This window comes from Mus caroli, unplaced genomic scaffold (assembly GCF_978045245.1).
Source record: "Mus caroli unplaced genomic scaffold, Mus_caroli_1 scaffold_10, whole genome shotgun sequence".
Classification (NCBI taxonomy): Eukaryota; Metazoa; Chordata; class Mammalia; order Rodentia; family Muridae; genus Mus; species Mus caroli.
This window is the reverse complement of record NW_028227265.1, coordinates 50,901,572-50,915,773: the sequence shown is the minus strand read 5'-3', so window position 1 is coordinate 50,915,773 and position 14,202 is coordinate 50,901,572. Positions and strand designations below refer to the sequence as shown.

Here is a 14,202-nt window from a genome sequence, read left to right as displayed (position 1 = left end):
TGGAAAGGACACTCGCCAGCCTGCTGAGCTGCCTGCAGGCTGCCCAGTGTGCTATGGTTCCCAGGATTGTGAGCTGTCACCCATGCTGGGGTGGACCTTGGTGATGCAGTGGTCTTTGAGTCCTATCTGTCCTGTCTGTTGTGGGATCCCTATCTGGGGTGATCAGATGTATGTGTTGAGTCTCCACAGTGAAAGTGTGGTCACATAACACTCCCACCAGGACTAGTTCTACATTTACAGGGGTTCTAGGATATTTAGCGCAATCTTAGGCATTTAAAAATATTTTTTTTAACCTTTTGATAGTCCCATGCTCAGGCACTGATAAAGTTTGGCTATTATTTGTAATTCAAAGCAATACCCTCCTCTTTTTACAGTAGGTTAAAAGGCAAAAAAAAAAAAAAATCTAAAATACTTTAGTGGTGACAGTAGTAGGAGAAGAAAGTGGGCTTTTTCTCTCCCGTGGTGACACAGATATAGACCAGACTAAAAGTGGATAAAGGCAGGTTTATTAAGAGGCAGGTCTCAAGTGGGTTTACCGATCTCACAGGTGAAGGTCAGTGACATCACATATCCAGGTTAAAACAAGGGGGTTTACAGGTCTTGGGCACAGGGTGATGACATGTGAGCTACCAGATGGGATTGTGCCCATATAAGGTAAAAGAGCTGAGTTCCTGTGTGGGCCTCATGACCGAGTTGCAGGAAATTTAGAGCCAGGAAAGATGTGTTAGCCCAGAGTTTTCACTGTGCAGGTGAGGATGGGGGAAGGAGGACAGATGGGGTTTCCCAGCTTGTGCAGGGGACGAGCAGGGGTTCCCGCCTAACAAAGCAATCCAGATGCCCCACGCAGTGTGTCCTATGCTATGCACACACTCTCCTCCAGGGTTGGGTTATGGTGAATGCAGAGGGAGGAACATGATCTCCCCAACTCTTCTTAAGGGTCTTGCAGACAGTGCCTTTTCCCGATTGCCTTATTCTCTACAAGGCTCGATTCCGCAAGGGTCACGATTTCAGCTTCCTAGGAATTATCAGATAGATAGTGCCTAGTGAGATGAAGGAGAAGTCTCAGGGGAGGCACCCAAAGCATTGGCCATGTTCTTTTCACAAGAACAACCTGAGAATGTTCCCAGAACCCTTGTTGGTAGCTGTGTGGTAGTCTTTCAGCAATAAGAGATCAAACAGCGGCCAAAAGAGGAGAGGGCATACTCCCAGGCCTACCACACTTCCCCACTTTAGACCTAGAGGTCATGTTTTACCATCTGCTTCCATGAACCTTGAAAATCACACACTCACCTACACACACACACTGTTCTTGTCAGGGTGGGGCAGCTGCCAGGCAGAGTTGTGTAGACACACCCTATAAAGTCTGTCTTTTCTCTCCCAGTCTTTCCCCTAACAGGATGTACATTGGCTGTTACCATTAATCCTTAGAGCCAATAGGAACTATTCTTCCATGTCTAAAGCCAACCTAAATCCCATGACTTTTCTCTAAAAGCACATTCAGACCCTGAGCCTCTAACTGTGGCTGTGCTCAAGGTTGGGAGAAGAGCTAGAAAGAGCTGGGACTGGTTTTACGTGTGCCTGGTGTGGTCACCTAAGTTGGCAGAGGGCAGATGGCTCCATCCTGGTTTGTCTGTCAAAGGGAAGATGTTTGAAGCCAACCTATCCTAACATTCTGTGCTTCCAGAGTCAATACGGGGTGAACAGGTTACCCCTGGGACTGACAGCCGTCAGTAAAGCTTCGTGCTAAAAAATTTCATGTAGAGTACTCTTTCCACGTGGATTATACAAAAACTGAAATTCACAAACTTAAGGAATCACCAGAGCTGGGCATAGTGGCTCATGCCTGTAATCCCAGCATTCAGGACGCTGTAGCAAAAAGATGTCTAATTAAAGGCTATCCTGAGCTACCTGGCAAAACTGTGTCTCAAAAATAACACAAAGCAAGATGTTTTTTTTTTCAAGTTTCAGAGATTTATTCATCAGTGTAATAAACTCCAAAAAAAAATCAACATGATTTCATGCATTCAGAGATGTATTTCCTGCTTACGTGGAAAATTGTGCGGATGGCTTCTGAAAGACCTTCATTATCAGCAGCTTTACAGTGAACTTCAGAGTTTAGAAGTCTGGGCCTTCCTTCTTCAGTTTGCTGTAGTCCACAGTCACTGGGTAGAACTTCTATTGTTTATTGGGACCCAGTTTGTTCCAAGGCTCTGGGTTGTTCTTCCTGTCCCTAGATTGAACAGTGCCAAGCGCATCACATACAGTGCTGCTCCAGTACCCCGCTGGGATGCTTCTCTGCTTGCCCAAGGAGCTGGTGGAGCATGTTTGTGGCACAGGCCAACCTACACGCAGCGAGATTAGGACACACGCTAAGCCACTTCTGCAACCTGGCTGAGCGGACGTCCAAAGTCACCCAGGACCTCCTACCTGCAAGATGGGTTTTAAAAACATGCTTTTAATCCCAGCACCCAGGAGTCAGAGGCAGGGGAATCTCTGATTTTGAAGCTAGCCTGCTTTACAGAGTGAGTTCCAGGACAGTCAAGGCTATGTAGAGAGACTGTCTCAAATAACCACCACCAAAACACAAAAAAAACAACCCAGAATCACCTCCGGTAATAGCAGAGAGACTGTGGTTCTCAAAATGGAGTCCCAGGGGCAGCACATACCAGCATCATCCTTGTCATCTTGATGGCAGATGAAGAGACTCAGAGTGCTGGTGGGTGGCATGACCTAGGTCAGCTTTAATGTCTTGATGAGTGCAGGGTGCCACTGAGAGGACCCTAGATGGTGAAAGTGGGACAGGTGAGACAGTTCTCCCGAGAGAGCCGTTGTCTCACCACTAGGCACGCAGTCTCCACTTCAGAACACTGAGGAGAGTGTCTTACTAAACAAAGCACTGGCTGAGACCATGTTGGGTGGACTACCATTGCCTGGGTAAATGAGACTATAAGCACTCAGGGAATTTGACCTCCTGTGACCTGGGACTGCAGCACCCCCCACTCCATCACCATCACCCCAAATGAAACCAAATGTATTAAATCCTGGGCCTCTGAGTTTCTGTCCCACTAGGATTTAAAAAATCTCAATCCTTCCTAAGACATGAGAAATTTTAAGTGGCTGGAAAATTTGGGGAACTGCTGTTCACCATGTTTTCTAAGATTGCGTGGTCACTTCATCTCACTGGTCACTCAGGGGACATCTCTTTTGGAGATGAGAAGATTGCCTCCAGACACAGCCTAGACGTGATGCCTGACATGACGCCTGTCATTTCCACACTCGTGACCAGCAGACCAACAAATAAACAATAACAATAACAGAGCGTAGAAATCCATAGTGGACCAACAATAAACAGTAACAACGATGGTGCGTAGAAAGCTATTCCACAATGCTGAGCCAAAATGGAGCCACACATACAAAAAAAAATCCTTACATGTCTTGTAAAAACTAAACCTAATGTCATATATTTGGGGATATCTACAAGTTGAATATATTAGAAATAATATTTCTTATGTAACTGGTGCAAAAACTTATTAGCAAGATAATTTGCACTTTTTACACAGTAGTCTCTGGTGTTCAGCATCTATCCCTTTTAAAAAAGATGTTTACATGTGTGAGTGTTTTGCCTTCATGTGTGGTGTGGAACCAGAAGAGGATGTCAGAATTCCCAGAACTGGAGTTACAGACCTCTGTGCTGTGCATAGGTCCTGCGAACTGAACTCCAGCCCTCTGTAAGAATGGAAAATGCTCTTAACCACTAAGCCATCTCTCCAGGTCCTCCATGCATATCTTTCACTTGTAGCACATCTCAGTTCAGACTAGCAGAATGTCAAGTGCTCAGGAACCACACTTGGTAGGCAAGCACCAGTGTGTGCCAGGGAAAGTAGATGAACAGAGGTGATGCTATAGGGGCAGGTCTGACAGTGGCAAGGTTCCATATAGAAGATGTGTAAGACATATAGCAGTGTGTGTGTGTGTGTGTGTGTGTGTGTGTGTGTGTGTGTGTGTGCAATGCTTACATGGGAGCAGGTACTTTAGCAAAGTAGCTAATAAGTCACCTCATTGGGATGGGTGGTGGTGACACACGCCTTTAATCCCAGCAATTAGGAGGCAGATGCAGGCAGATCTTTGTGAGTTCAAGGCCAGCCTGGTCTGCAGAGTGAGATTCAGGACATCCAGGGCGACACAGAGAGACCCTGTCACGAAAAACAAAGCAAAGTTACCTCGGAAGCAAGAGTTGAGGGCTGCAGTGTTGCCATCCCATTTTACAGGTGAAGCCTGGTTCCCAGTCCACCCAGATTCTACTTAAGTGCACAGAGCTTTCGAGCTACAACAATGGGGTTGCTCAGGGCTGCTCTGCTTCCAAGTACCATTGCATCCTCATCTATAGAATGGAAATATATTCATATACCAAGATGCCACCGAGGTGTAAAACAGTACAAAGTTAGCATGTGGTGTAGGGAAGGATGCACAGGAAGGGCTCACAAGCATAGCGGGGGAGCCAGGGGTGCTTGTGCTCACAGAGGTACCCTGAAGTCCCCAGGAGCCCATGGAGTGTGACAGTGAGAGAGAACAGGCAAAGAATCAGGAGCAAGAGAGCAGTGAGCAGGACGGAATCCCAGGTCCGCCCCCCCCCCAGCACCCCAATGAACACCCAGCTGTATGTCCTACAAAGTAAGCAAGCCTTCCTTTCTTTCACGAAGCTGTTGGAGGGCATTTCATACTAGCAGTTTGGCTGGGTCTTGATAGATTAGCAGGACAAAATCCATTACACTGTCATCCCTCGGCCCTGACCAGAGCAGTTATATTACTGCCACACACAGGAGTCTTGTGGTGAGTTCTGTGGTTATAAATCAGCCGGTTTGTATTCTTTGGCAAATCACTTAACTTCTCTGGGTTGCCCCCGGTATAAAATAAAATGTCTGAATTGAATAATCTCTTAGATCTCTTCCAGTGAGAGAACTATACATGTGCTTGATGCTTTGTTTAGAGACAACAGTAGAAAAATGAGCTGCTCTTATACCATCTTTACGTGGATTCAGGTCTGGTCCATACGCACCACCAGTGACACCTTCCTTCAGCCCTCCGGGATGGAGAGCATCTTCATGCAGCACGATGTGTGGAGCTCACACTTGCGGTTCTTTTCTTCATTCTGCCAGGAAGAACTTCCATCCAAGCTGACCAGTGTTTCTATATGGACATTGCTGATTTGAGCTGACTTTATTGTAACGAACATTTTAATGTCTTGATAAATGAAAATGAAAGTAAATAGAAGTTTCTACAGATTCCGAGGTACTCAGATTGTCTCTAAGAAAGAAATTTCTATGTTTCTCTCCAAGTTCAACTTTAATTTTGCCTTTTTTTTCTAGATATTTTTTTTATAGTTTCTACTATTAAAAACCAGAATCACTTAAGGCTAGTCTGTTCCCTCATCTTCTCCTCCTCTCTCCCATGGAATGGTGCAGACAAACAGCGTTTTCACTAACATGGAGGGGTCTTCTCTTTCTTTTTCCTCTTTCCTCTCTTCTTCCCTCCATCCCTCATTCCCTACATCCTGCCCCCTCTTCTTCTTTCACTGGTACATTGAGGACCTACTCAAGAACTGGTGAGTTCTAGACAAACACTCTATCACTAAGCAATATCCCCGGCCCACATTTACATTTCAATTGTTAGTAACTACAAAGCAACATGTGCAAACAGAGCTGTATATGAAACTAACAACAGGTTTTCTCTAGAAGGGGCCATTTTGCTTGAGGCAAGGTCAAGAACTCTAGTCAGGTATGATGGCATACATGCTTACTATCTGAGTACCCTCTCAGGAGGCTGAGACAGGATACTGGACAGGTTGAGACCAGACCAGGTTACAGAGTGAGTGCGGGTTCAATGTGGACTACACAGTGAAATACTCGCCCCCCCCCGCCCCCCGCAGCTCTAGAGTTAGATATGAAATGCCAGTTGTGTGACCTTGGCAAGTTCATACGAAAGCACCCCAATTTCCCCATCTGTGAAATAGGCAAGATATAATTTCCCATGAGGATGTAGTAAGGACTGGACACTCTAGCAGTGATTAGAAGCTGTTGTCAGAAGAAGATTAAAACCCAGGTTGCCAGTGTCTGAGATGGCTAGAACAACTCGATTAGAAGCAAGAGAAGTTGCTTCAAATCTTGGAGTCTGGATAGATAGGCAGGATGAACAGACCAGCAGAAGTGAGCTGGAAAGAGGTTGTAATGGTGGGGTCAGCCACTTGCTGGAAGCATTCGGAGAGGAAGTGATATTCCCCATACCCCTTAACTGAGTTGCCGATAGAGGAAATGGAAGTAAAAAAAATAAGAACCCACAAACTTTGAAAACTGTTTGTTAAGGAGGCAATGGAGGATGTCAAAACTGCCTGACACTTAGAAAGCTTAGAAAAAATAAATACATTCAATTCAGTATCTGAAAGGGAGATGTTGGTGGCAGTCAATGTTATAAATGGCGGCAATGTGGTCTGAGCCAACCTTTACTAAATGCCACCCACCAAGTACAGGTCACGTGCTGGGGCTATAAAGATGAATAGCAGGCACTTTCCTTCTCTCTGGGAGTGGTAACTGAGACTAGTGTAGCCGCAGAAAATTACAAACAATGCCATAAATGACCACAGAGATGTGGCCCGTGCTGGGACAGCAGCATACAAAGAGAAGATTTTCTTTGTGCGCAGAGAGAATTTCCTGTTCCCTTTGAAAACCTGCTCAGTGGCACTGTTGAGGAACTGTGCTGAGCCTCTCCATCCACAGTTGCTATGTATTGTCACTGTGTTTGCACTTGATCCTCACGTAGGCACCGGGCCTACCACTGCTCTGAACTGCAGCAGATCAGCTTTAGGTCTGCTGTCTTTTCTGTAGACTTAGCCCCTGGTTAGTAGACTCAGTTTACAATTGCTTAGCTCCAGTGCTGTAGCACCATGGTGCAGTACCAGGCATCCTGTGAATCACATATTAAATAATTTAGCAGAGGGTTGGGGAGGTGGCTCAATGGGTAAGAACTCTTGCTACCCAAAAATAAGCACCTCAGTTTGGATCCCCATGAAAAAGCCAGGTATTTCAGCACGAACCTGTGATCCCAGGGCTGTAGAGGCTGGAGATGGGGGTGGGAAGTGACAGGAAGGAGACACCTGGTCTCCTTCTTTGGATTCCACACAGGCATGAGCATGTGCACTCATGCAAATATATTTCATACAACAACAACCTAGCAACAACAACAACAACAACAATTTAGCTGGAGGTACAAGCCAACCAAGATGCATGCATCTCTCTGTTCAGAAGTCCGTGCTCTTCAGGGACTCACACAGCTAGGACTTTACCATAATTCTCACCACTACCCTGTAAAACATTCTGACTAGGAAACTGAGGAAGAGAAAGGTTAACTTGTCTGAAGTCAGGACTAATCAGAACAATTCCGAGCCATCCCAGCCTCTATATGGTTTCAAATGGCCACCATGTGATCAAAAAATAGTGTGTTGATTCTTCAGGGCCTACTAATGATAGCAGTGCAGTTTCCAGCTTCTATGATGATAGCAAAGGTCTGGATAAGACCTGGAACTTTCTTTCACTGTGGACCTGATGTTCTAAGCCTGCTCTCACCCAGTGAACTGACTGTGAAGCATTCCCTCCCAATGTGTATATTTTAACTTATATATAACATATAACACTAACACATGCCTCCGCTTCCCAAGTCCTCCTTAGGTTTTTGGACATTGCATGTGTTTTCCCTGCCCTCCCCTATGGCTAATTTTCTCAGAGAACAATTTTAAATGATGAGAGTATTTTTCATTGTCTCTTTGTTAAAAATCAATGCAGCACTTACGTTTGAGTATCTAAATATCATCAACTATGTTCATTCCTTCCATCCTGCAACTTATTCCCCGAAACAAAAGTAGTCACAGCATCTAAGCAGTGGGTTAGGGCTGGGGATGTGGCTAGGGGATAGAGTGGTGCTTGGCACACATGAGGCCCTGGACCCAATCTCCAGCAAAGGAAGAAAGAAGAAAAGGAAAAAAATAGACAAGGGACATCTAAGCTTCCTGCCTATCTGGAGTGGGAACAAATGAATGGGTCCATCCCCTATCTTGCCTAGTGGCGAGAAATACCAAAATTCCAAATATCGAAGTCTGTGTCAGGCTTGTATGTTTGCTTCCTTTAAAATATTTTCAACACAGGCCACATCTACCTGAAAACCAGCTAGGCTGCCTGAAGACCTTCTCCTCTCTGTCCCCCAGACCGAAATCCCCCAGTCTCTTCCCTAGCACTACACAGAACATCAGATGTCCCTTTCCTCACTCCTGCCCGCATCTCCTGCGGATCCCACAAACCATCTCCTCCCACCTCCCTCCCCCACTTGTTACTTTGTCCCAGACCCCAACACCAACAGGAGCCTCTGCTAACCAGAAGGGCTGCTCCTCCAAAGGTAACAAGTGGCCTGAAGATGGACTCACACCTCTCCTTCTGTTCCTGAGATCCAATCCCCCAGTCTCATTCCCACTTCTGTACCTGGAAACCTGCTGTGGTCTCCCTGTTCTCTGTGGCCCCATCCCCAGTGAATCACAAGATCTCTTCTAACCTTCCTCCCCCCAACTCATCCAGCAGGCATTCCCTGTGATGACAATAGCTCAACGGGCAGCACATGGCCATCATGGTCTCAGAAAATTCAGAGAGAACAAAACACCCACCTAGCAAAGACAAAACCAGAAATCAGCACCTAGACTGTAACCATCCCAAATCCAGATGCCAAGACACCAGCTTAAAAACACAATCAACAACAGGCAGCTAAAGAAAACCAGGAGAAAACAAACAGTTAAAGAAAACAATAAAACTGTCCAAGACCCGAAAATGGAATAGAAGCAATAAAGGAAACAACGGAGGGCATTTTAGAAATAAAAAATGTAGGAGTTCACACAGGAACTACAAGGCAAGCCTCACCAACAGAATACAAGAGATGGGAGAGAGAAGCTCTGGCATTGAAGACATGCTTTTGAAAAATGGATAGATACATAAGTCAAAGAAAATGTTAAATCTAAAAACTCCGACACAAAACATCCAGGAAATCTGGGACTATGAAAAGATCATCATACCTAAAAATAATAGTTAAAAAGAACAAAACCTTTGGGTTCAGAAAATATTATCAACAAAATCATAAAAGAAAAATTTCCTAACCTAAAGAAGGAGATGCCTATAAACATACAAGAAGCTTACAGAACACCAAACAGATTGGACCAGAAAATAAAGTTCCCTTTTCACATAATAAACAAAACAATACAAAACAAAGAAAAAGGAAAAAAAAGAAAAAGAAAAAAATATTAAAAAGCTGCAAGTAACATGGAAAGGCAAACTATTGCAATTATATCTGACTTCTCAATGGAAACTCTAAAAGACAGAAAGGCCTTTACAGATAGATATGCTGCAGACTCTAAGAGACCACAGATGCAAGCCCAGATTACTCTACCCAGGAAAACTTTCAAAACTCCACTTTCACCAATGGACAGGTCATCCAGACAGTTCTAAACAGAAATACTGGAGCTAACAGACTTTATAAACCAAATGAACCTAACAGAAGATTTATATTTATTTATAGGACATTTCACCTGTACCTCATGGAGCTTTTTCCAAACTTGACCACATAGGAGAACACAAAACAAGTCTCAACACATGCAAGAGAAATGAAATAACTACGATTAAAGCTATCAACAACAAGAGAAACAACATCAGAAAGCTTATTAACCCATGGAAACTGAAAAACTTTCTACTGAATGGCAAATGGGCAAGACAGAAATAAAGAAAGATATTAAAGACTTTCTAGAAATCAGTGAAAATGAATACACAGCATACTCAAACTACAGAACACAATAAAAGTGGTGCTAAGGGAAAAGTTTATGCAGGCATGAAGTGCCCACATAAAAAATTTGAGATTTTATACAAGTAATTTTAACCATACACCAGAAAGCTTAGAACAAAAAGAAGTAATCACACCCAAGAGGAGTAGATGGCAGGAAATAGTCAAACTGAGGAATGAAATCAATAAAATAGAAACAAAGAGAGTAAAAACAATCAATGAAACAGCCTTGGTTCTTTGAGAAAATCAACAAGATAGACAAACCCTGACTAAAAGGCAGAGAGAACATATCCAAATTAACAAAACCAGAAATGAAATGGGGCGGGGGGGGGATATTACACCAATTACACCTAGGAAATCCAGAGAATCATAAGGATACGTTTAAATCCTGTACTCTGTCAAATTGGAAAAATATTTTAAAAATGGATAATTGTCTTGATAGATACCACTTACCAAAGTTAAATCAAGACCAGATAAGCAATTTAAATATACCTATAACCCTTAGTGAAACAGAAGCAGTCATTACAAGTCTCCCAACCAAAAGAAGTCTAGGACCAGACCTTCAAAGAAGAGTTAATGCCAACACTCCTTAAATTAATCTACAAAACAGAAGCAGCAGGAACACTACCAAATTCATTTTTTGAGGCCACAATTATCCTAATACCCAAACCAAGACTCAACAACAATGAAAAAAGAGAATTACAGACCAATATTCCTTATGAACCTAAACGCAAAATACTCAATAAAATAATTGCAAACTGCATTCAAGAACACATCAAAAAATCATCAACCATGATCAAGTATGCTTTATCCCAGAGATGCAGGGATGGCTCAACATACAAAAATCTCTCATTGCAATCCACCATATAAACAAACTGGAGAAAAATATGAGCATCTCATTAGATGCTGAAAAAGTCTTTGACAAAATCCAGCACTTCTTCATGATAAAATTCTTGACATGATCATGGATAAAAGGGCCATACCTAAAAATAATAAATGCAATATACAGCAATCTGATAGTCAACATCAAATTAAATGGAGAGAAACTTAAAGCAATTCTGCTAAAACCAGGGACAAGGCAAATGTGTCCACTCTCTCCCTATCTATTCAACATAGTACTTGAAGTCCTAGCCAGAGCAATAATACAACTAAAAGATATCAAGGGGCTGCAGATTGGAAAGGAAGAAGTAAAAGTATTGCTAATTGCAGATGATATGACAATATACATAAGCAGCCCCTCAAATTATACCAGAGAACTCCTACAGCTGATAAATACTTTCATCATAGTGGGTAGATACAAGATTAAGCTTTAAAAAAGTAGCCCTCCTATTATATGCAAATGACAAATAAACTGAGAAAGAACCCAGGAAACAACACTCTTCACAATAACCTAAAATTATATAAAATATCTTGGGGGTAATTCTAACCAAGTAAGTGAAAGACTCATATGATAGAAACTTCAAAATTTCAACATAATTCTTTATAGATCTTGAAAGGACATTTCAACTTCATAAGAAAAAAAAACATGGGATAGCTAAAACAACCTGAACAATAAAAGAACTTCTAGAGGTCTCACAATTTCTGACTTCAAGTTGTACTACAGAGCTATAGTAATAAAAACTGTATGGTATTGGTATAAAAACAGGCAAGTTGATCAGTGGAATCAAGTTGAAGAGCCAGATGTAAACCCACACACCTATTAACACCTGCTTTTATATATATATAAAAATATATATATATTTATATATATATATATATTATATATATATATATTATATATATATATATATTTTATATATATATATATATAAAAATATACATATATATATATAAAGAAGCCAAAATTATACAATGGAAAAAAAGAAAGCATATTCAACAAATGGTGCTGGTCAGATTGGATGTCGGCATGTAGAAGAAGGCAAATAGATCCATGTTTATCACCGTACACAAAACTCAAGTCCAAGTGGATCAAAGACCTCAACATAAAACCTAACAGAACCTAACAGAAGAGAAAGTGGAGAATAGCCTTGAACTCATTGGTAGAGGAGAAGACTTTCTGACTAGAACACTGATAGCACAGGCACTAAGATAAATAATCAATAAGTGGGACCTCATTAAACGGAAAAGCTTCTGTAAGATAAGGAACACTACCAATAGGACAAAATGGTGGCTCACAGATTAGGAAAAGATTTTTATCAACTCTACTTCAGTTAGAGGACTGATATCCAATATATATATATATATATATATATATATATATATATACCAATAAAGATATCAAAACAAAACAAGACAATCCAATTAAAAATGGGAGGACAAATCTAAACCAAGAATTCTCAACAAAGGAATTTCAAATGGATGAGAAACACTTGCCAAACTGTCCAACATCTTTAGCCATGAGGAAAATGCAATTGACAACTACTTAGAGGTTCTATCTTACACTTGTCAGAATGGGTAAGATCACTAACACAAGTGACAGCTCATGCTGATGAGAATGTGGAACACGGGGAACAGTCCTCCCATTGTTGGTGGGAGTGCAAACTTGTACACCCACTATGGAAATCAATATGACAGTTCCTTAGAAAGATGGGAATCAATCTACCTCAAGACTCAGCTATACCATTCTTCGGCATATCCAAAGGACAATCCAGCCGGTCACACGCACACTTGCTCAGCTATGCTCATTGTGCCATGTTGACAATAAATAACCAGAAACTGGAGAAACAACCTAGATGTCCTTCAATCGAAGAATTGACAAAGAAAATGTGGTACGTTTGCCCAATGGAGTATTACTCAGTTGTTAAAAAATGACAAATGGATGGAACTAGAAAAAAAATCATACCGAGTGAAGTATCCAAGACCCAGGAAGATAAATATGATACATATTCACTTATAAGGGGATATTAGCTGTTAAGTAAATAATAACCAAGCTATAATATGTAGACCCAAGGAAGTTAGGTAGAGAGAAGGGGTGTGGGGTGTATGCACATGGCTCTCTCTGGAGATAAAGTAGATTTTATGAGTAGACTAGGAGTGGGTGGGATGTGAAAGGGTGGCAGGGATCAGGTGTGGGAGAGATAGGCGGAGGGAAAGATGCCTGGAGTAGTGGGTGAGTGTGGTATGGAGAGTGGTGTGGAAACCTTGTTCAGTGGAAACTTCCTGGAATCTATGAAAGTGATCCTAGTGAGGACTCCTGGTAATGGGGAATACAGAGTCCCAACTAGTCATCTCTGTAGCCAGGCAAGGTTTCCAGTGGTGAGAGCAGGGCACATTCAATTGAATCATTGGCCAAGGAGGTCCCATTGAACTCCCTAATCAACCCGGGCTGCTGCTAAGACAAAAGGCTGCTCTCTGCAAACTGTCAGCTGGGTTCCATTGTTGAAAACAACACCCACACAATTCATTGGCCATGAAGAAGTCAAGCTGGTGCCTACCTGGAGCCCTGACCCCTACATTTCAGTCTCTGTGGAACAGGAAGGTTCTGTGCAGGCCACTGAAAGAGAAACCTGGACACCAATTCAGCCACAAAACCTTCAACCTACAACCTGTTCAGTGTTTGCAAACTAGGGCAGTGATGGCACAGAACATGTGGGAGAAGCCAACCAATGTCTGATTTGATCTATGGATAGTATGCACACCAAATCTCTCACCTTAGAGCTCAGGGAATCCTGAGGAGGCAGAAAGACTGTGAGAGCCAGGGGAGTTAGGGGAGAGCAGAACAGCTTACGTGGGGCTGCATCAGGTCCTCCGTGTATATATTAGCTTAGTATTTTTATGGGATTCCCAGGTGCGTGTCTCTGGCTCCTGTGCCTGTTCTTGGAGATCTTTTCCTCCTGTCCGGTTACCTTGTCCACTCTTGATGTGATATTGTTTTATCTTATTATATCTCATTTTGTCATGTTTGATTATCTCATAGAAGCCCGTTCTTTTCTAATGAAAGACAGAGGAGAGAGAGATAGGAGGAGCTGAGTGTAGAGTGTGAGGAGTTATAACCAGAACACAGTGCGTGACAAAATCTATTTCAGTAAAAGAAAAAAAGGAAACATGTTTCTTAGGCAACTACGAGCAGCAAGTTCCAAATGACTCTCTGGTTCCTGTTCATAGGCTGTTTGCACAGGACAAATTCCTCCTTTTTGTTTTATGACCCTCAACCACAGGCTGTAGTGACCCCAAACCAACCTTGGGACTGTGTGTTTCATGGCCCTCCACCACACAGACATTAAACCTGGCTGGCCTCCTTGCTGAAGTCCTGTGTGGAGCAGGTAGATTGATTGACTCTGAATCTTGGCAGTGCCTCAGCACCTTGAAATGTTGCGTCTCACCTCACTGTCAGCAACTCAG

At 42.6% G+C, this 14,202-nt stretch overlaps 1 protein-coding gene and 1 pseudogene across 3 annotated transcripts in view; both read right to left on the bottom strand.

The window, feature by feature from the left end:
* Positions 1–1,948: 1,948 nt before the first annotated feature.
* LOC115031772 (cytochrome c oxidase subunit FA4-like) lies at positions 1,949–3,646 on the bottom strand (annotated as a pseudogene). The gene is made up of 3 exons (XR_015048625.1): positions 3,624–3,646; positions 2,667–2,780; positions 1,949–2,427 (listed from the first exon to the last, which is right to left on the bottom strand). The product of XR_015048625.1 is annotated as a cytochrome c oxidase subunit FA4-like (transcript).
* The window catches only part of Lsm6 (LSM6 homolog, U6 small nuclear RNA and mRNA degradation associated), a 41,728-nt gene continuing 29,474 nt past the window's right edge, over positions 1,949–14,202 (bottom strand). For both annotated transcript variants that reach the window (XM_021170412.3, XM_085843801.1), the window contains exons 5-8: positions 4,056–4,193; positions 3,624–3,726; positions 2,667–2,780; positions 1,949–2,427 (exon numbers count right to left, since the gene is read on the bottom strand). The gene's annotated coding sequence lies outside the window, so the exon portion shown is untranslated. The remainder of the gene's footprint in view (positions 2,428–2,666; positions 2,781–3,623; positions 3,727–4,055; positions 4,194–14,202) is intronic.